Below are 23,065 nucleotides of genomic sequence, written 5' to 3' on the forward strand. Positions count from 1 at the left end.
TAAGTGTACTTCCGTTGTATTTTTACCTTTACGTTTTTGGACCTTGGAAATCCAGCTATTAGCATTGCCCTAATTTAAATGGGAAGAGTGATGGTGCAATGGTTAGTAATTCTGTACTCTCCGGCCAGGTTTAGCACTGACTCTATGGGTAGTAGGCACAGGTCACCTTACCTTGTAGGACTGGAGTTGCCTCGCTCTGCAGTGAAGGTAATGGATCAGTTGATCTAGGCCATTCCTTCCTGTTCTAACATTATAGGGTGAGATACTGCATTGTATCAACAATGCATCTTTGTATTTTAATGCAAGGGCACTACAGGATTTGCCATTGGTCTGTACTGATGTGCCGCACCCCACCCCCCTTTAAATTTGTAAAACACAAAGTAAATTTCCAGTAATTTTCTAGGGGCATATGTTTACTGCTATTAGTTAAAATAAAAAAAAAAATCCAAACAGAGCTGTCTGGGATGCAAGTTCACTCATTGGAGCTAGCTTTTTCCCTAAATGACCAATATCTATGTCATTAGTGCATCCATATATAAATCTGCTCTCAAAGCAATAGGAAAGTAGTACTTCTTTATCCAAGAGCTGGCACCAGGAAATTGTTACTCTTTTACACTATTGCTTCTACCCTGCACTTTTATAACATTTATTTCTTTTAAAAGTTGGAGTGAAATTGATTTCACTACTTTTGAATTATTGGAGGGTTCCCCAAATAAATTTTTCAGCTAAAGGGGAAAAAAGGTTTGCTCAAATTTTTAACGCTTATGTCACAAAAGAAAAAACCACAGAAAGACATGATGTGTTGTTGCTTGAAGTATGGGTTTTCTGTGTGTATTAGGAGTAGTTGCAATGATTACAAAAATGGATGTATGTCTTACAGAGCTAAATTGGCTCAACTTTACACTCATTACTTCCTTTTAAAAATTTTCAAGTTTGTTACCTTTGACACTTATGAACTTGACACAGTTTTGTATGCTTAATCCTTTCTACTTGGAAATACTAACCTGACGGTTTTAAGTGATCAGCATTATTTAGAACACATTAACGATTTTTTGTTGTTGTTGATATCAGTTTCAGGTATGCAACATAATGATTCAACAAGTCTCTACATTATGCTGTAGTCACCACAAATGTAACTCTCATCTTTCAGTATACAACACTATCACAGTATCATTGGCTATTTTCCTTATACTCTAAATTTATCTAAATTTATGTGAAAATATTCACATTGCCCATTATTTACTTAATCTGTATCTGGAAACCTGTATTTCCCACTCCCCTTTGCCTGTTTTGCCTATACCCCTCACTCTCTTCCTCCTCTTTTCTCTGTATTTATGGATCTGTTTCTGCTTTTAGTTTATTCATTTGTTTTATTCTTTTAGATTCTACATATAAGTGACAATATATGGTATTTTTCTCTGTGTGATTTATTTCACTTATATGATACCCTCTAGGTTCACCCATGTTCTTGCAAATGACAAGATTTGAGTACTATTTTGCTGTGTGTGTGTGTGTGTGTGTGTGTGTGTGCGTGTGTGTGTAAATCACCTCTTCTTTATCCATTCATCTATCGATGGACACTTGGGTTGTTTCCATATCTTGATATTGTAAATACTTCTGCAATAAACATAGGGGGATATACATCTTTTCAATTTTATGTTTTTGTTTCCTTAGGTAAATACCTACTAGTAGAATTACTGGATCATATGGTATTTTTATTTTTAGGGATTTGAGGAAACCCCATAATGTTTTCTATAGTGCTGCTCCAATTTACATTCCTACTAAAAGTGGGTGAGGGTTTCTTTTTCCCCATATCCCCTCATTAACATTTGTTACTTCATGCTTTTTAGATTCTAGCCATTCTGACAGGTCTAAGGTGATATCTCATTGTGGTTTTATTTTACAATTCTCTGATGATTAATGATGTTCAGCATGTTTTCATGTGTCTGTTGACCATCTGTATGTCTTCTTTGGAAACATTCTATTCAGTTCCTCTGTCCATTTTTAAATTGGGTTATTAGTTTGCTGCACATTAAATATTTTAAAAGAATGATTAATTATGTCCTTCAGAATAGTCCTTGAAATAAGGAAAAACTGACTCACATGGTTTTATAAACTGTGGTGTGCCTTTATTTAAAAAAAGCCCTACAGATAATAGAAAAACTGACTTTTATTCAAAACACCCATAGTGACAGCTCAATGAGGTAGCATTACTGATAAAGGAATTTCACTACTTACATTTTTCCATTACTTTTCTTTTTCAAAAATAGTATATTTTCCCCTTCAAGTGCAACTTTGAACAGCTCACTGAGATAATTGGTCATTTTTTCAGGGCACAGAATTCATTAATCTTAGGCAGTTTGAGAGATTTTAACCTTCTGCGCTGATCTCGAAGCTGACAAATAGAAAACCTGGCAAACAAGTGAAAATTTGAAAAATAGAATGATGCTGAATGTATATAGTCAAGTCAGTTACTCTGGTCTCCTTATAGTTTATTTATTTCAATAATTATTTCAATAATTAGAAGCAGGGGGATCATTTCTTTGTATTTTCTCAGATCAGTGTGATAGAATGTATTTTGCACCATATCTTTTTACTCTAGTCCCTTCTAATTAAGACAAGGAAGTTAAATGTCTACAGACTTTTATTTTATTTTATTTTATTTTGACAAAAATTGGGAAAATGAGCCAACCTTTCAAATAGCTTCTATTGTTCTTTTATGTAAGTCCAACTGAAATTTATTATAAATAGTTTGCATCTTTCAGGTGAAATTTCACATTTATAATTTGTTAATCTCTCTCCTTGACTTTAATGATATTTATCCCAACTTCTAGGCACCAATCAGTCCCATAAATGTATAACTTGCTTTAATCTCAAAGAAAATATTCACATTGCCCAGTATTATGGCAATGGGAGAAAATGAAAAACTCAAAAGCACAGTAATATTTGTAAACTAAAAATTTATCCAAATGCCTTTGCACTTTGAATGGTCTACAGATGGTATATATATAAATAGAGTAGTCAGGGAGTTCAAGTCTTCTGCAGAATAGAATAGAAGAAATCAATGAACAATTTCTTTAATTCTCTGGGCTAGTGGGAAAGGCCTATCTTTAACTGTCAGACCTATTGTCACTTGGTTGAAGGGTAGCAATAAGTTGAGGCATCATGTTGCTTTCCACTACTGTGTAAGTTATTAGAGAAGCTGCTTTAAAGAAATATTTACTGAATTCCTTTTAAAGGATGACAGCTTATTACTACTAACTCCTGTCAGACAGAATACTTTCCCTTCATTCTGCACTTTGTAACTCTCCAGGAACTCATAATCATAAGAGAAAGCAAATGGAAATCATTCCTTCCTGCTGAAGTCTAGAAGTCGCATTGCCATCAGTCACAACCATGTGGCAAATGTTCCCAGAGAAGGAGGAATTAAACAGGAAGAGAAAGACGCTCAGCTATATCATTTTGGAACTCTGATGACTGGATCATTTTCAAATTGCACAGGAAATTAACTTAAAATGATTTCCACTGACACTTGAAAGTACATTATCATGTGATCTTTACAGCCAACATATTTTTGTGTGCTTTTGTTATTGTACAAATGTTAGTATCAAATTTTAGACTACATTTTTAATTATAAAAACAATATATGAACATGTTACCCAAAGCAAATAGTCCAGAAGAGTACAAAATTGGAAATCTGTTTTTCCATTCCTATGCTTACTAGTTTCTCTTCCCAAATAACATTATTGGGGTTTTGGATTTGCTGTTGTTCTTGTTTTTTTCCTGGAACATGTTTATGTATAGACAAACACATGTGAGTGTTTGTATAAGTAATTTTAGATTATACAAGCATGCTCGTATGGACTTCTGTGTACTTTGCTTTTATTCATGCTCAAAGTATGGGTATGTTGAAATGAATTTCTCTCTCTCTTTCCCTCCATCCCTTCCTCCCTACACAAAGAAGCGCACACATATAACAATGTAAATGTTTAATAAAAGTGTTCTAAAATGTCTCAAATGAATATCATGATATGTCCAGACTTCACTTGACTCTGTCCCTCATATTTTTCAAATAGAGGGAGCATAATCCCCAAATTTTAGAAATTGGATTTTTTAAAAAATTGAATATTAAAATCTTCTGATTTTAGAATAAGAGATATTTAGATTCTAGTTCAAAAATATTCAAATTCTAGTTCAAAAATACTTGCCCAGTATTCTCGTACCCCTCTCTTCCCTTATCTTTGTTTACTAAAATCCTGTTTCTAAGGACAAACCTAAATACGAATTCCTCAATGAATTTATCATTACATCCATAATTTCTTTATCCATTCTTCTCTTGTGCTTTACACATACACCATGTAATTTAGCACCTAATAATGATATCACAGATCCATTTTACTGGCTTTTATATTTATCAGGGTACCTTGAATATTGTTGACTAGTCCAGAGATTAATAAACATCTATTGATTGAATGATCAAGGAAGCAAATTATGGTTAAATCAGCAAATCCGTTCAGCCGGTAGAGCCCCATTGGCACATGTAACAACATAGCCAGGAAAATCTATTCCTAAAGATGGTTTTTCAGCCTAAAAATTACCATGATCTTTTACTGCATTTTCTATTGCACATTTCTGAAGATGAGTAGGAGTGGCAGGTGAAATCTGTGAAGTAAATGTAGAAGCAATTCGAGTTTTATTCCTTGTCTTACGATCATATTGCTCTGATAAAGAATTTAGTGCACTGGTGTAGCTCAGTCACCTCCCAGTGGATGGTGCTTCAGTTTGATTCATTATTGAGCTGAAGCTTCTCTCTAAGTCTAGCTGCCGTAGCTCTGGTGATCCCCGGGGAAGCACATCAGGATCCCTGCTTCTTCAGATGGTGCTGGGCATGCGTAAGAAGAGAAAAGGGCTGTATCAGCCCCCGAGTTTCAGCACTGGAGTGTGATTCTAGAAACACTTTGACGCCATAAATTGGAAAAAAAAAATAGGTCAAGTGGATTGAAAATGAAGCTCTACCTTGCTCATTTTTGATCACTATAGAATGAAACTGTACACTGCTCTCTAAAACCTGAAATTGAGTTCTTAAGGGTGGATTTATTGAGAATTACTTAGATATAGGACAGAAGAAAAGGAGACCAAAGAGAAAAGAATGAAAGGAGAGGTCAAAAAAGGGTCATTATGTTCTCTCCTCTGAGCTTCAGATACCTGAATAGTAAGACTTTATTTATTTATTTTTACCTTGGTCTATATATAGAATGAGCAAATCTGTTTCAGTAATTCCTATAGGATGGTTACATATTCTAGAAATGAAAGTGAATATTTCTTTAATCAACTTTGGAAAACATATTCATAACAATGGTTTGCTAAATTTTTCTAAGCATACCTGAAACTTACAGTAGGAAGCTCACAGCATGCAACTTAATGATGTTTTTCCTTAGAAAGTCCAAGACTGTGTATGTACAGAATTTGAATAAAATTCGTCATACTTTGCTGTCTGGCTGGTGTTGAAGCTAAAGCAAATGGTCATCACTACATCTTACACTGGTACACTGGCTTAAAAGACATTCCTCTCTCTTTAAAATTCCCTCAATATAAGGCTGTTATTTTAATGCCAAATAACTTAATCATCTAAGTAGCTGGTTTTTAATGGGAACTCAATATAGTTCTCAGTAAAATTTTTTAAAGATTTTAATCATTTTTTGAGAGAGACAGAGAAAGAAAGAGAACAGGAAGAGAGGAAGAGGGAGAAGGAGAAGCAAACTCCTGGTCTAGGGCTAATCTCGGGACCCTGAGATCATGACCTGAGCCAGATGCTTAACTGACTGAAGCCATCCTGTCACCTCAACATTTTTTCCTAATGTGAAAGATACACATGTGGTTTATTATGTATGTATATATATATACACACACACACACACATGTGTATATACATACATACATACATATGTGTGTATACATACATACATACATACATATGTATATATATATATACATAATAAACCACACGTGTATCTTTCACTTTAGGAAAAAATGTTGAGGTATATATATATGTGTGTATATATATATGTATGATAATTGTGTTAATAGCTACCTATATCATAGGTTTATTAGGAAGCTTAGATGCGTTCAAGTTAGAAAACTTTGAACAGTAATTGGCACATGGTTAAAGCTCCTACAATGATTATAATGATGGTGATGATGCTTTGAGATATAATTTTTTAGTTCATTCGTAGCAACCTTTGTTTTGTTTTTTCAAGATCAAATTCTGTTCTATTTAAATGTATGTGAAACTACAATAATCACTAGTTCGTGATATAAGAATATGTTTAACTACCTTACAAATACAGAGCAGCTCTATTGTTACTCCCCCTCCCTCTCAATTTAGGGGATCCCTATTTGGTATTAGGGTTGACATATTCTTTTCTGTCAGAAGCCATTCCCTATGGTCTAGGCTTTGACATGGTAGGAATTTCCAGGAATCTTTTTCCCTAATCTAGAATCTTTTTTCCTAATCTAGAAGGTTTTTAAGTTTTCAAGGTCAGTTAGTTATTATAGAGTCTCTGTTTTGGCGTTGTGATTATCAGAGTCCAAAGCAAAAATGGAATTCTATTCTCTTTGTGTTTTGGGGTAGGAGGGAATAGAAGAATGTCTATAAAGGACATGCTATTTTTTGAATCTAATGGTAACAGAAAAAGCTGTGCTTTCTAAGAAGTTCTGCCTGTAGTGGGCAGCTGCTTCCTAGCACGTAAGAACAATATTGCCTCTCAGCTCAAGTCCAAGTGTATTGTCAAAGCAGTTCTGGTATTCAGAAGACCTAATAGGAGCTGCACTACCCATTGAAGGGTCCTGTCTCATTCTCTTTTCACATCTTTTTGAACTTACAGCCGCTTAAACTTTAGAATGACACTGTGACAGGAGGCTGACTCAAATTCAGCAGGAATAAGCTTTGAAAACAGACCTTTTCTGTCAGTATTTGATTCAGAAACAACACAGTGTGGTCTGAAAATGTCCCGTAAGTATGAAAGGGGATACAAATTTAAAAAGCAGCTAAAGGAATATCACCTCCATGAAACAGGGGCATTGACTGACAAATGTCCTTTCCTGATAGAGACTGAAGTTAAAATAACCTAGAAAAAAGGTTAGACTTAAAGACAGGGGAACTTCGATTCACTTGAGCCTTGAATCCAAGCTAAGAAACAAGAAAAGTCTTACATAGCTATTTTCCCAAGCAGGATGTAATCGATGGCATTATTGCTGTAGTTTTTATTGTTGTGATTGTTTGTTCTTTAGATTGTTTATTAATTCTTTTAGAGATGGTCGTCAGGTGAGCACTTGAAACAAGGTTTCAGAAACTACAGTATGCATCTGAATAGCACACAAAACCAGCCCCCCCACCCCAGGTGAACTGTGCTAGTCCTTTGTAAGTACAAAAATGGAGAGAGAATGACTTCTACAAATGTTTGTAGTGATTTGGCATTGCTGCAACCCTTAAGATTGTGGCCAGTATACATATCTCGCTGAAGAGTTCATCTTTCAGATGTTGCTCAACTGTCCTGGAGCAGACTGTGCCCTGGTCATGTGTGAGAAGACCAGGGGTCTATTTATGACCAATTTGAAATAGTAGGGAAAAAACCCTGGTCCTTCACATTGACCTGGATGGTCTGAGAAACGTCCATATTCTAAAGGACTTCTGTAATACAGCACAGCATGGCTACATTACTTGCTCTTTTGCATTCTTGTATTAAGGCATTTAAGGCTTAAAACACCTTAGTTAGGAAGGGGTCATAGTAGATATTCTGTTGTGAAGTTTGTATAATCCCTCATTCGGGTATAGAGACCTTTTTTCTCCTCAGCTTCTGGGAATGTTGATGGTTAATGGCTGGAAAAGTTGAGTATTCCCTCCTGATGTTTGCTTTGGCCTAGAAATACCAAGCCCCCCTTCCAGGGGCCATCTACATACAATGACTCTTTTTTCTGCGGGGCGTAGAATAGGCTGTCCCTGTGCCTCAATTTGTGGTCATGTTTTGGGACTGTCCCACTGCCAGACCTCCCAGGAGATTAGCTCAGGCCTCTGTTAGGACTTTATCACCGCCTACCCTTTTCCTCAGCTCAGTCTGCTCTTATGTTCTCACAGCTATTGATCCCAACAGGCTTACCAAAAAAACTTCCTGCATGCAAAATTCTACCAGAACTACTCTCTGGTGGAACCAAGCTTTGACAAGAGTCATGATGATTTGTTGGGATATGTTTTCATTCATGAGGATAGGCTTAATAGAGAATAAGGCCACGAGATCATGGGAAACTGAGTCTGGAGAGTGATTCTGGGGGCTGCAGGGCTGTCTGGTAGAGGGGCTTATCTGAGAGCCGAGGTCTCCTGGGGCAAGAGTTGAAAGGAGCAGTAGCAGAAGGATATGTGCCCTTGCTTGATATAGGAAGGGACACTATGTACTATATGTTACATACTAAATATAGTATGTATGTTATATATATACTGTATATATTATCTTTTTTCATCACCAGAGATAACCTTTCCTCTCTATGTATTCACAAATTCAACTACAATTCCATTTTCCCATTGTAGAATTCTGCCTGGGATTTCAGAGCTGGTAGGGGGGCTCAATACTGAACTAGATATAAAATGCTCATAAAGCCCTAAACTCGATTTTAATCATAGTACATAACCTAAGGAACTAGAATCAGGCACACTAAAACTATTCTTTATTCAAAAGAGCTCAAAAAATCCTTTCATATTTAAAAAATCTCTCACTATAATTAATTGAGTCTTATCACAGCCCTAGCCACGCCTGAGATTTCTGAAATTCATGATGCCCCTACTGTGCTACTAGTTGTAAATAACAAAGTCTGGAGGACTCATTATGATTTATATTATATGTAAATTGTGATTTACCTCATGATTTCTTTCTGTGCTGTTGCAAGTGTGCTCTTTAGAGCAGCAGCCATCAGCATCACCTGAGATCCTGTTAATTGAGAATCTGAGGCCCTTCCCAGACCTACTGAATGGGAACCCGCACGTTCAAAAAGATCCCTGGGTAATTTTTATGCATAGTGCTGTTTGAAAAACATTGCTCTATGTGACTGAAATCTCCTGGAGTTCTTACTATTTCCGCTTGCATGGCTGTACACAGCAGCCTTGATGTTAGAGGCAGGTTCTGCGATGCTCTCTTAGTCATTTTCTCCAACCAAATATCAGTGTTTACTTCATATAAGAAAGTTGGAGATAGAGTGAACGGAGGCCAGAATGATGAAAACAAAACAAAACAAAACTGCTCTGTCTTTCATGATCTGGAAACTTTAATAAGTGAAGACAAAATAGCATATGATACACACACCTAAAGGAAAATAGCAGTTTATTAGGGTATGGCCCAAACTCTGTAACACGATTTACAAGAATAAACCTGCATAAATGTACTTCTTTATTCAATCTTTTGCTACCTCCTACCTCTACCAAACACACACAAACACATACATCTAAACTGCTAGGCTGATCTATTTTCAGTTTCATCCTGAGCATTATGTGAATTGTCTCTTTCTGAAACATTCTTGTCTTCACATTCTTTTCCCCTAGAAAATGTATATTTCAGATTTTATATTATATATATATTTTTTTCTTTTTTTTTTTTACAGAAAACATCCTGTAGCTCCAGTTGAATCCTCTATTTCTTCCAAATACTTGCACAGTAGAGCAAGTGTCTGTCCATTAGGCTGTAAACCTTGGTTTAGCTCTGGATTCAGCCCAGTGCTAAAGCACAGACAGACTGAATAAACAGGGGATTACACAAAGATGGAGTTACAAGGAGGTCCGGATCATGGCTGGTCTCTTCACCACAATAGTTGTTGTTAATATTTGTGTTTGACTTTGTTGTTAATTTCCTAGTTTATTTTAAACAATTAAAGTTTTGTAGTATGAGATTCAAATTAGTGGTCTGTTAAATAATTGCAGGGAGATTTTCTCAATTCTATTTCCTTCTCTTTAAGTCTTTGCAATTGGATTATATAACTCTGAATAAACCCAGTCTTCTCTCTAGAGATGATTCCCCTATTCCACAAGAAAATGCTGCTTGCCTGCCAGATGGGTATTACATATTTATCTTTCTGACTTGAGTCTTCAAATATGTTTTTCATTTCTGCTAACCTTAGTCAATAATCAAGTTGTTTGCTAAGCTGAAACTTTAAAGCTGGTTGGCAGCTCTGTGTAATTCTCATACTTTTTTTTTTCACCTCTGTAGTTTTATTTTTCTCATATTCCTCTGATTGTTTCTAAAGACTTGGTAATAAGCTATCTGGCACCTGTGTGTCTATTGAAAGAGAATAATTTCAAACTTGCCTGTGCCAAAGGTGCACATTTTCCACATGTTGTACAACTAAACATCTTCTGTATCTGTAGAAATAAAGTCTTAAAATCCACTATCGCTATACTAGTCCTTCAGAAAAACAAGAATCACACCTATTTCTTTAACAGAATTATTGATATTAAGATAGAAGTTGAATAGCAATTTTGATTATTACATTTAAGGAAACAAATTCTTCACTTGCTAATTAGATGGTGAGTGATTATTCCGACTGCTTGAATCTTTCTGATGAGCTGATTTTTTCATATTTGTATGTGTGTGTGTGTGTGTGCTTTACATTTTTCCTTCCTTCCCAATTTACACTGCTTTCTCAAATTATGGTTTGAATAAGATTTGTGGTTATTATTGTCAAGGCAGTCACCACTAGAATGTTCTAAGTTTTTCAAAAGAATAAGAAATTATTGCCAATACAACCCAAATTTATAAGATACATAAAACTTAAATATAAGACAGCATAATATAAAAAGTGAAAAGGTGATCAAACTTGGACAATATTATGTTAATGTTTTGTAATTATGTAGAAAGAAGGAAGAGATAATAACTATAGACTTCATTAAGACAAGTATACCTGCTAAAAATTTGAGGGTAACCACTAAAACTTCAAATATCTTTTAGTATATAAACAAGAAGTGGGGAAAAGAAAATAAATTCATTTAATACAATGAAAGGAATGAAATATGGAAGGAAATATGAATTTTCAAAACAAATTAAAGTTAAAGGTAAGTGAAGACATATAAATAAATGTATATAATACAAGTTGATTATTTTTACCCTACAAAGAGACATTCTACATTTAGAAAAAACAAATCTGATACACCTAAATCTAATGACCCAGTAAAGGTGAAGCTTAAAACATAGAAAATTGATAGGTACCAATAAAATCCTATGCCACCACCCCTTTCCTTTCCCCCCATAAAGAAACTAGGATTAGTACTATTATCGTCAGATAAACTAGCACTTAAAAGCTTCTTGGTGAAATGACTGATTTTAGGACTGAGGTAGGAAACCTACAAGAAGAACCTAGAGCATCTTGTAGTACCAGAAATTAAAGAAATGCTAAAACAAGCAAAGAAAACAAACACTTGACAAAGTATCAAAGTCAATTAAGCAGTATTGGATTATTATCCAAAGTGTAAAATATCCGTGAATGCATAGTGATAGAAAAAAATGACTGACTAAATAGAAGAGAAAAGACAAATATCCAATGCAGAAAATTTCCAATAATTTATGTAGATACTCAACCTTGAAGGATGGGGAGGAGGATAGCTCCCTACTTCATAAGTGTAGGTTACAAATATTGACTTCCTTGCAAAGAGTGCAGTATGGAAAAGGCGACAGAGTAATTTCACAGTGGAAAATTTTGACAAGCATTGCCTCAGCCAAATGATTAAGGTCAATATCAACAGTCAAGTTTTGTTGATAGTATGTACCTTTGATATAATGTGATGAGAATGATTCTTTGCTACTGTGATCATCCTCCCCCAAACCTGAAACTCCAGGCATATCAAGAGAAACCGATGAGACAAATTTCAGTTAGGGAACATCCTATTATATACCTCATCAAAAGTCCTCAAAATTATTGAAAAATCTGAGAAATAGATTCCCTGGGGATACCATTATATCTCTAAGAATTGCTTATAAGTTTTATCTTTTTAAAAAAAAATTAGCACACAGTTACCTAACATGGGCATCTACTCTGGTTAACTTATTCTCTGTATTAGTTAGGGTTTTTTCGCAGAAAGAGAACCAATAGAATTGGTAAAATGAATGGAAAGAACCGATAGAATTGGTAGAATGAATGGAAAGAGATTTCACATAAAGAATTGGCTGATATGGTTAACAAGATGGAGACCCAGGAGAGTTAATGGTCTTCTCTTAAAACAACATATGCCTAATATCAATATATACCTAAGATCATGTGATTCTATATGCCTAATATCAATGTTCTCTTACAAGTAAGAGAAATAGGGGCGCATGGGGGGCTCAGTTTGTGGGGCATCTGATCTCAGGGTCTTGGGATTGTGCCCCACATCAGGCTCCCTGCTCAGCGGGGAGTCTGCTTCTCCTCCCTCTGCCCCTCTCCCTGCTCCTATTCTCCCTTTCTCAAATTAAAAAACAAACCTCTCCTCCCAAAACAAAGGAAGACAAACAACAACAAAAAAAAGTATAACTCATATTAAATTTTGGTTGACAGGTGGAGGTTGATCATTTGGAAAAAAGAACATGTCAATGATAAAAGATGGCTTTTACATGTTCTTTGTTTAGACTAGCTGTTCTTTGTTTAGATTAGCTGTGATAATTTCATGCAACTTAAAAATATATTTTGTTCAATGGTTAACTATGAAGAAATATTCTTTAAGTTCACTTTTTTAAATCTTATTTTTCCACTCTCCTCCTCTTCTCAGTTTCCCCAATGAGTCTACAGTGTCTTAATGCTTCCTTTTTTAAATGGTTCACTAGAGATTTTTTAGAGTCTAGAAATCTTACATTTTTTGGTCTTACATTGAATTAGGCTCTACAATGATTGATACTTAGTTATTTAATTACAATTTCTTAACATAGACATTGTTCATATTTAGTTATAATTAATGTTTTAGTTATCAAATTGTTGAGGATATGAATATATTCTCTTTTCATAAAGTTGTCCATACATCAAGAGCATTGTTTAGAAATTTCTACAGAAGACAGCTTTTACAATATTATACACCTAGTGTGGTACAGGCCTCAAATTTATAGTCCCATGAGACATATAAATGAGAATACAGTACTGTTAAATAATTTCATCCTCATAAAGTATGTATTTTCCAGCTAGGTGTTATTGAGGAAAACGTGATACTTAATGGTCTTCTAGGTTTGAAGTGCCAAGTGGACATTAAAGTTATGAAGAAACAAAGGGAAGTAGAGCCTCCAGGTAGTTTAATGTTAACACAATAATCATGTGCAGAATAAATATGTTTTTGTTCAGTGTCAACAGAATGCCAGGAAGCTGCCCATAAGGAAGCAATTCAGTCACTTTATTATTATTTTATTTTAATTCCAGTAGAGTTAACATACAGTGTATTATTATTTTCAGACATTCAATATAGTGACTCAGCAATTCCATACATCACTCAGTGCTCATCACAACCAGTGCCCTCCTTAATCCTCATCTCATATTTTATTCATCCCCCACCTACCTCCCTTCTGGTAATCATCAGTTTGTTCTCTATGGTTAAGTATTTCTCAGTTTGTTCCCCTCTCTCTCTTTCTCTCTTTTTTTCCTCTTTGCTCATTTTTTCCATTTCCTAAATTACACATATGAATGAAATCAGATGGTTTTTGTCTTTCTCTGAGTGGTATTTAACTTTATACTCTCTAGCTCTATCCATGTTGTTGCAATTGGCAAGATTTTGTTTTTATGGCTGATTAATACTCCATTATATATGTAAGTGTACCACCTCTTCTTAAAATCCTTTACACACACACACACACATACACACCACCTCTTCTTTATCCATTCATCTATCAGGGGATAGATACATGGGCTACTTCTATTATTATCTATTACCAAAAAATGCTGCAATAAACATAAGGGTGAATATATCATCTTAAATTAGTGTTTTCATATTTTCCCAGGTAAATACTCAGTAGTGGAATACTGAATCATGTGTTAATTCTTTTTTTTTTTTTTTTTTTTTTTTTTTTGAGGAACCTTTACACTGTTTTCCACAGTGGCTGTACCAGTTTGCATTCCCACCAATAGAGCATGAGGGTTCCTTTTTGTCTACCTCCTCATCAACACCTGCTGTTTCTTGTAGTTTTAATTTTAGCCATGCTGACAGACTCGAGGTGATAGCTCATTGTAGTTTTGATTTGCAATTCCTTGTTGATGGGTGATGTTGAGCATCTTTTCATGTGTCTGTTGGCCACCTGGGTGGTCTTCTTTGGAGACCTGCCTGTTCATGTCTTCTGCCCATTGTTTAATTGGATTATCTGTTTTGGGGGTGTTGAATTTTACAAGTTCTTTATATATTTTGGATATTAACTCTTGTTGGATATGTCATTTGCATTTAAATATCTATGGTCATTCAGTAGATTGTTTCCTAGTTTTGTTTGTTTCCTTCACTGTGCAGAAACGTTTAATTTTGATGTAGTCCCAGTAGTTTATGTTTGCTTTTATTTCCCTTGCCCTAGGAGACTTGTCTAGAAAAATACAGCTATAGCTGATGTCAGAGACATTGCTGTCTGTGCTCTCTTCCAGGGTATTTATGGTTTCATGTCTCACATTTAGGTCTTTAATCCCCCACTTGAAAAGGATGTATTTGCTGCTGTTTTAGGATGGAATGGTCTACTAGATCCGTCTTATCCAATACTTGTTCATTGTTGGTTTCATTTGGATGATTTACCCATTGATGTAAGTGGAGTGTTAAAGTCCCCTACTATTATTAGATTAGCATCAATTACTTCATTTATGTTGTTATTAGCTGCTTTATATAGTTGGGTGTTCTCATGCTGGGTGTATAAATATTTTCAATTTTTATGTATTCTTACCGGATAACAATCCAGTTGCCTTTTTGATTATATAGTGTTTTTTTGTTGTTTCTTATTACAGTCAGTTTTAAAATCTATTCCCTTCAATATAAGTATTGGTATCTTGGCTTTCTTTTCATTTGCATTTGTTTAATAAATGTGTTTTTTCCCCCCTTCTTTTTAGTTTCATTTACCATTTGTCTTTAGGACTGAAATTAGCCTCTTTTCGGAAGCATATAACTGGGTCTTTTTTGGTTTGTTTGTTTTTTGGGAGGGGGTTTTGTTTTTTTAATCCATTTCATCATCTTACATCTTATTATTTAGATTCAAAGTAATTCCTGATAGATTTGTATTTTTTGGCATTTTGTTATTTGTTTTATTGTTGTTTTTATGGTTTTTCTTTCTTCCTTCTCTTACCCTCTTTTCTCATGGTTTGCTGGCTTCTTCAGTGATACACTTGGATTTCTTTTTCTTTATTTTTTTGCATATTTACTATCAGTTTTTGATTTGTGGTTACCATTAGATTTACTTATAACATATTATGCATATAGTCATCTATATTAAGTTGATGATCGCTGAAGTTTGAACCTATCCTTTATCCCTCTCTTGCCCCCCCACATTTTTATATATGGTGTCATAATTTACATACTTTTATTTTGTGAATCCCTTGACTGATTTTTATAGATATACTTAATTTTACTGCTTTTATGGCTCCTACTTTCCTTACTTCTTCTTATGTTCTTTCCACTCATAGAGTACCTTTTAGCATTTCTTAGAGGGCTGGTTGAGTAGAGATGAATTCCTTTAATGTTTGTTTGTCTCTTTTGCTTTCCTTCTTTAGGAAACTCTTTAGCTTTCCTTCTATTCTGAATGATAGCCTTTCTGGAAAGAATAGTCTTGGTTTCAGGTTTTTATTTTTTCAGAACATTTAATATATCATGCTACTCTTTTGTGGCCTGCAAAGCTAATAGAAAATCAGCTGAGAGCCTTACACAGTTTCCCTCATATGTAACTGTTTTCTTTTCTCTTGTTGCTTTTAAAATTCTCTTTATCACTACTTTTGCCTTTTTTTTTTAGATTTTATGTATTTATTTGACAGAGATCACAAGTAGGCAGAAAGGTGGGAAGAGAGAGAGGAGGAAGCAGGCTTCCTGCAGAGGAGAGAGCCTGATGTGGGGCTCGATCCCAGGATCCTGGGATCATGACCTGAGCCAAAGGCAGAGGCTTTAACCCACTGAGCCACCCAGGCGCCCCTACTTTTGCCATTTTAATGACTATGTATCTTGGTGTAGACTTCCTTGGGTTGATTTTGTTGGAATCTCTCTGTGCTGCCTGGATCTGGATTTCTGCTTCCTCCCTCAGATTCAGGAAGTTTTCAGCTACTATTTCTTCAAATATATTTTCTGACCTCTTTTCCCTGCTTTTCTTCTGGGACCCCTATAATGTGAATATTATCACACTTGATGGTGTTCCTGATTTCCCTTAGTCTATTTTGATTTATTATTATTTTTCTCTCTCTTGTTCATATTGATTGCTTTGCATTATTCTATCCTGTATAGAATAATGCAAAGATCAGGTGACTGATCTATTCTTCTGCTTCCTCTAGATATTATTTATTCTATCTAATATATTTTTAATTTCATTTCCTGAGTTCTTCGTTTCTGATTAGTTCTATTTTGTTTTCTTTCTCTTTGTTGGGGGTCTCATTGAGGTTTTCTACTCTTTTCTCAAGTCCAGTGAGTTATCTTTATGACCGTTTCTTTAAATTCTTTATCAGTCATATTATTTATTTACTTTTTTCTCTCTTGGTGTGATTTTTGTCCTGTTCTTTTATTTGGGACTCATTACTCTGTCTCCTCATTTTGTTTAAGACTCTGTGTTTGCTTCTGTGTTAGGAAAGTCAGCAATGTCTCGTGCTCTTGAAAGTAGTGACCTTATGGAAAGGAGGTCCCTAGAGTGCCCTGCAGTCCAATATCCTCTGTTCACCAGAACCTCGTGCTCAGGGGAATCTCCTATGTGTGTTTTATGCAACTTACACTTGTGGATGAACTACTTTTGACTTTAGTCCAGTCATCTGCAGTGGCTTTCTTTGCCTGTTGTGGGCAGGGTTTTGTCCCTGTGGGGTTAGGTCAGTCTTAAGCCACCTTGGGCTTTAGTTGATTCAGACAGGTGTTTGTTGGTGATGTGGTAGCATGAAACTACAGAAACTTTTTTTGTTTTGTTCTCTGAGAAGCTCTTGTTGTGGGTGGGGTCTGCAGCCAGACCTGATGTCTGCCCTCAGCTCATTGCTGGGACTACAGTGGGACTGGTTAGTGTGGTTTTCTTCCCCTCTTCCTAGGGCAGGGCTTACTTTCGAATTGTGCTAGCTTCTGTTGGGGTTGCTTCCCCATTGCCAGTTTTGTGGCACCCCATGGATGGGATCTGGCCATGGATATATTGGAGGGGTCAGGTCTGCAAGAGAACATTGGGATGTGTAGTACTAACCAGGTCTGTGTTGTTGCTGTGGCAGGGGACCTGCTGCTGCCTGGAAAGTCTCCTTTGGAGGCCCACAGGGTTGGAGGGGGCAGATTCAGAGAAGTGCATGGAGGTAGGGTGCACTGTTAGCAAGCTAGGCAGTGAGTTTTGGCACTGCACAGGTTCCCACAAGTATCTGTGTATCTAGGCTGGGTGAGGGAGGGAAAGGCTAATTGCTAGTCTTATGTTCTTGAGGAAGACTCCCAAGATTTCTGCTCCTCCAGTACATACTCAGAGATTAGTAAACAAATATCCCTCCCCTATACACCAAGTATTTTTCAAACTGTTGCTTCTATGCTGTATTTCAATGGGCCTGTTTGTTGTGCTGTCTCATTAAAGGCAGACACTCAGCTTCCTATTGCCCTCTCAGCTCTCCCAGAGCAAAGCCCACTGATATTTAAAGTTCTAAATTTTAAGCCCCACAGATTATAAGAACTCTTTAAGTTGGACCTCTCTTATTTTCAAAGCCAAATAGTATAGGGATTTATAACCCCTGTGCAAGTCTCCCATGCCGGGGGTGCCTGGTGTGAGGGTCTCTTTCTTTCCCCTCTCTGCATCTATGACATCCTTCTCTGCAGTGGACAGTCTTAGGGTTTTGTTTGTCTCATGTCCACCTCTCTCCACTCTTCCTATCCTCTTTCATGTGGCCTTTTCTTTAAATCTAGCTGTGGAAAGTCTGTTCTCCCAGTGTTCAGGTTGTTTCTGGGTTGTTCACATTGATATGGGTGTGTTACCTAGATGTATCTGTGGAGAGAGGTAAGCTTAGGATCTTTCTACTCTGCCATCTTCCCTGGAAGTTCCAATGTCTTCACTTTAATAGATATTCAAGATAAAAGCCTCACCCCACCCCCCACACCCCATATAGAAATGTCTAGATCACTATGATGTTTTCGAGTTTGTAATCTTGACATCCAACAGAGTATAAAAATACAGCAATTTGAGAACATGGACTCTGGTACCATGATTCAAACCCTGATACCACCATTATTTGCTGTCTATCACTCCAGTCAAGTTACCCGATTTCTCTCGGGCTTAATTTTCACATTGATAGAAGGAGAATAGAAATTTCTCAAAAGTTATTATAAGCTTAAAGTGAAGCAATATGAAATCTTTACCATAATATATGTTCTATGCATTTTAACTTTTACCACATTTGGAATTATTTATTCAATTATGGTCAAAGATCCTGTATCATTATTCTTCTGGTCATTTCAACTTATGTAGATTTATGTTCATACCATTAAAATCTTAGTGCTTTATGCATTTGGGGTCCCTAAAATGCTTTGCTATATAATTTACAGAAAAATGTAAGTGTTGAGAGTCTAGAAGGAACGGTGTTGTACTATGGTAATTTTATCCATAGAATATTTTCTTTCAGTGAATCTTCACAAAGAATCTCTAAGACCCTGCCAAAAAGTAAAATAAAATGAAACAGAACACGAATAGTCTTTTGAGATTCTCACAGCACTTCCCTAAAAGAGGTGATGGTTTTCTCCAGAAAGATTCATATGTGTATTTATTTTCTTTAAAAATTATATCCTATGACAGGTACCTTTATACTTTAGCTAAAATAAGACATTACTCAATATTGCTGTATGAGTTATTTGAGTACTAATAATATAAATAAACACTTCTTTTACCAATGAAAATCTTAGGTTCTATTGGATTTTCTCAATATAGTTGACCCTTAATCAACACTGGTATAAACTGTGTAGGTAGGTCCATTTATATGCTGATTTTTTACAGTATTGTACTTAATGTATTTTTTCTTCCCTATAATTTTCTGAACATTTTCTTTTCTCCTACTTACTTTAATAATACAGTATATAATACATGTAACATACAAAATATGTGTTAAGTGACTGTTTATGTTATAGGTAAGGCTTTTGGTCAACAATAGGCTATTAGTAGTTGAGTGGTGACTCAAAAGTCATTTACAGATTTTCATCTGCATGACAGTCAGCACCCATAACCTTTGTGTTGTTTAAGAGTCAACAGTATTTATTTCATTTGATGCCAAATCTTCAGTCCCATCAGCTATAAAAAATGAATAAGTTATCTTGTCAAAGTTATATAGGTTGAAAATGAAAGACTCAAACCCTAATCTATGTTTATTTACAAAAACCTTAGCTATAGTTATCCTACTGAACAGAATAGGTAATTACTCCTCATAAACCAATGGAAAGCCAGTGTATCAAGTAGTGAAGCATTGTATACCTTCTGTAATTATTTCCACAATATTTTTATTAAACAAATCACCTAATATTACTGACAGAAGATAAAAATGGCATAATAGGGGGCGTCTTGGTGCCTCAGTCAGTTAAGTGTCTGCCTTCGGCTCAGGTCATGATTGCAGGGTCCTGGGATTAAGTCCCACATCAGGTTCCCTGCTTATCATGGAGCCCACTTCTCCCTCTCCTCCCAGCTTGTGCTCCCTCTCTATTTCTCTCTCTCTTTCAAATAAATTAATTTTTTTTGAAGATTTTATTTATTTGACACAAGAGATCACAAGTAGGCAAAGAGGCAGGCAGAGAGAGAAGGGGAAGCAGGCTCCCTGCCGAGCAGAGAGGCCTGATGCGGGGCTCAATCCCAGGCCCCCGAGATCATGACCCAAGCCGAAGGCAGAGGTCCAACCTACTGAGCCACCCAGGCGCCTCTGTCTTTCAAATAAATAAATAAAATCTTTGAAAAAAAAAAAAAAGAAAAGGAAAAAAATGGTATAATGGGAATAGTAAAGTTTAAGGTCAGAAAGTGGATTTGAAATTAGATTTTCCTTTTCACCAACTGTGTAAACACTTGCTAAATGCCTTCAAAGGGCAAGGGCTGTGCCAGGCACTCAGATAATAAAGATGAAGAATGGGAACATGTCCTCTGCCCTCAGGCAGCTCATGGTTTGCTAAGGGAAGCAGACATATGATCAGATCATTTTAATACAACCAGGTAATTGCTATGAGAGTTGCATGGCCTGAGAGCTGGGTGAGCCCAGCAGGAAGATATTTGCCCCATGTAGGGACTTGAAGAAAGTTTCTGGGAGGAAATGATGTGGGTATTAAGCTCAAGTCTGAATAAACATAGGCTAGGGTGAAGAAAGATAGGAAGAGTGTTTCTGCATTAACCAATTTATGTAAGCATACAACTGACAATGCATTTAGGGAAAAAGTGTATACTGCCAGAATATAAAGGTTAAAGCAGTGGGCATGGGGAGATGGGACTAGAAAAGTAGGCAGGGCTAAGCAATTAAAGATCTTTTGTGCCAAACTTTTGTATCCAGTTGTGACAATGATGTCTTAGTGGGGAAAGGATGAGAGCTATGGAATAATAACAGCAGAAGAATATCAAAGTTATACCTTTGGCTTGTAGTGATCACTCTAACCACAGTGCAAAGAGCATATTTAAAGATTTCAAGTCTAGAAGAAGGGAGGACAGCTGGTGGTCTTAACAGTAGTGAGGAGGGCATTATTGAACAGTAGTATATAGTGAGATGAATGAATGAATGAATACGTAAGTATAAATGGGGAGGAGATACAGAGATACAGAGGAATGTCAAAAAATACAATTAGATGTTCCTTCAAAGAAAAGGAAATGAATCTTCTTCTCTTTGACTGTGAGCTAGACTTGGTGACTAACTTCCAAAGAAGGAAGCATGGCAAGAGAAAAATGAGAAGTGTGTAGTGGGTAAACCTGGCAGATATCACCTTTGCCAAGTTCTCAAGGTAACATCACCACAGAAAAGGTCACCTTAGTATCAGATACTCTCTGATATTTTGAGAAAGGCCCTTCACTTCTGTGGTATTCTTCTCCCAAATGAATTACTCTATTCTAATCATGAGAATATAAAAGATACAGTCAAACAAAAGACCCTTTGCAAAATATCTAACCAGTCCTCTTTAGAACTGTCAAGGTTATAAAAACCAGGAAAGACAGAAACCATAAAAGCCTGGAGGATTCTATAATAAAATAATGACAAAATGCAATTTGTATCTTGGGCTCCTGGAAGAGAGAAGGGATGTGAGTGTAAAAGGTAAAATCCAAATAAGTCTCTGCTTTAGAGAATAGTATTGTAATAATTCTGGTTTCTTAGTTTTATATATTATGGGCTGCTTGATGAATATATATTTTTTTTAACTTCGTTGCTTTGTAACGGAATCAGATTCTCTTTTGAAATGTGCCTCTTTCTGTAGTCAGCAGGCTATGTCATCCACGGATGCCTTGGTAAAAGCACGGTTCTAATCATGACCTCCTCTGGCATACATGATTTCTATGACTTTGTTTATAAGCACAGTTCTAATCATGACCTCCTCTGGCATACATGATTTCTATGACTTTGTTTATAGAATACAGAAGGAAAATTTTAGAGGAAGTTTTAAGTTTCAGAGAAAATTAGTAAGAGTCTATTTCACTATGGCAGTGGTTTTATAATTAATGTGTATGACTACATAGCACATTGCCTTGAGGAAGTTCAAAGCATTTTGCCAATGTGGTTGGTAAAAACTACTACCAAACAAAATAGTAATCATAGAAATGAAGCTTTGGGTTTCATATAGATATTAATATGTCTTACATCTATCAAGAGTGGTAACATTACAAAACAATTCCTAACCAAGGAGGTTGAAGTGATTCAATTATTTATTTATTTTGTGTGTATCTATTCCCTCAACAAAAATATTTTGAGTGTTGGCTATGTTTCAAGCACCATGTTAAATTTTCATGATCACAGTCAGAATATACTCAATGGTCTGTTCTACCTTGATCAAACACAAAATTCTCCTTGGATTGTAGATGAACCTACAAACAAGAGAGGCTAGTGTGGTCATACTCTTGTGTCTCAGTTTCAAAAATCTGCTTAGAAAGTTCACTCCAAAGAAGCACTTGGTTTTGTTTGCTGCTCAGTGTTTCTTCGGAGTAAATCCAAAGCCTATGCAAGACATACATGAATAATAATTTAGAATTAATTTATTTTACATGACCATCATTTTCTAAAACACAGCTTCTTCTATATCCCAAACGGTACATAATAAATAATTTAGAGTTAAATAGAGCACTGACTCTGCATAAAATGAAGATAAAGTTGGTTCTCCTGAGTAGAAGAGTTGCTAAGAGGTATCATCTGCTATTGATTGCTTCTAAAATATTAAGGAATGCTATTCCCAGAATACATGAATGGAATAAAGTTAGGCAAAGGATATAATCATTTTTCCTTACAAAAATAACTGTTTTCTAAGTTGTTGCATGCACTGAGGGAAAAACCTAAACCTTTCAATTTAAAAGGCTTGATTTTTCAGTTTCTTATTCTTGGTCATGCCTATTTATACCCATTTGTGAAGAAAATTATTATTGAAACATTGCATGAATAGGAAAGGACATGAAATAATTATTTGTTCAAGGGCCATTTTTCCTGTTCATTGATTCTGTTCATGGAGAGAATAGAATCAAAGAACCAAACCTGATCATAGAATGCTGGAACTCTAAAGGAACTCAGACATCACCTATACCAGTTCTTTGATATCAGATTGAGGATACTAAGGTAAAATTATAGTTTGTTGCTGGCTAAGGACAACCGAGTAAATATTGATGAAGTTGGAAGTGGACTACATTATATCTCAGAATTCATTTTAGTAAAAAAAAAAATCTGAAAGTTTTTTTTTAGAAATTTTATTTAGAAATGGTAGCCT

The sequence above is a fragment of the Neovison vison genome, chromosome 3, assembly GCF_020171115.1.
Source record: "Neovison vison isolate M4711 chromosome 3, ASM_NN_V1, whole genome shotgun sequence".
Classification (NCBI taxonomy): domain Eukaryota; kingdom Metazoa; phylum Chordata; class Mammalia; order Carnivora; family Mustelidae; genus Neogale; species Neogale vison.